This window comes from Dendroctonus ponderosae, unplaced genomic scaffold, assembly GCF_020466585.1.
Source record: "Dendroctonus ponderosae isolate FM_Combo_2020 unplaced genomic scaffold, Dpon_F_20191213v2 Dpon_F_20191213_1, whole genome shotgun sequence".
Classification (NCBI taxonomy): Eukaryota; Metazoa; Arthropoda; class Insecta; order Coleoptera; family Curculionidae; genus Dendroctonus; species Dendroctonus ponderosae.
Window position 1 is genome coordinate 37,282,125 of NW_026017110.1, and position 1,005 is coordinate 37,283,129.

Genomic DNA, 1,005 nt, shown 5'->3' on the forward strand with positions numbered 1-1,005 from the left:
GAACAAATTGCACTAAGACTAATAACACGAATAAGACACCCCCAAAACCCCCTGCACAACCCTTCCAACCAACTACTATACGAACGCACAAACATGACCTAAATTTCGGAAAGACTAATACACTTACAGACAAAATGGACAAACAACCCTCACAACTGGACCATACTGAATCCCCTTTGCCTAACAAGACGGACAGAACATTCCCGTTTTCGTACCCCAATAGATACTTTACTAGAACACCTACAAACGCAACTGAACTAACGACTAAGACCTGTTTGTTTTGTGGGCCGGGAATTTTTTTTCTTGTCGATAGCCCTTGTCAATAATAACAATAATTTGTCAAACTGTGACTTACTTTGAATTTCCTTTTACGAATTTGCGGATATGCGATTAGTTCAGGGGAAATGTTACAGTAACAACAAAGGGCGAGGAGAGATTAGATAGATTTTACATATTTGCCATCCATTTTTGCACTAATGCAATGACTAAGTCCCATTTTTACGTACATTGAGTTAGCAACACTAGCCGCGCAAGAACCCGGCATCTACCTATTACTGTTAAGATTTTATACGTGTTAATTGGGGTGCATTCTAGTGTACTGTGCAAGAACAAGATAAGTTCTGCACTTGGCAGGTTCTTGCATTACACTGAATGTTCAGGTGGTAGGTTCCGTCGCATGTTCGTGAGCGTTTTGCGTTATTTTTGTTGGTTTTAGTGTTTTCTTTCGTTCAGTTTAGTTTTTATAAATTACTTATACATTTATTATATTTTTAAACTGTAAAATTTACTTACAAATATTTTAAATAACAAAATGTCGCATATTATTGTGCCAAAAGAGCAATTTGGGAACCATATTAAAATGTAGTGAGTCTGTTGGGTAGCTGATATTTCAAGAGTTTAATAAAAAAATTAGAAAGCTGTACAATCAGTGTCGCTTTCAAGCAAAGTTATATAATGGAAGAAGGCTACTTAAGAATAACAAATTGGTTGAGTTTAGCAAAAAAC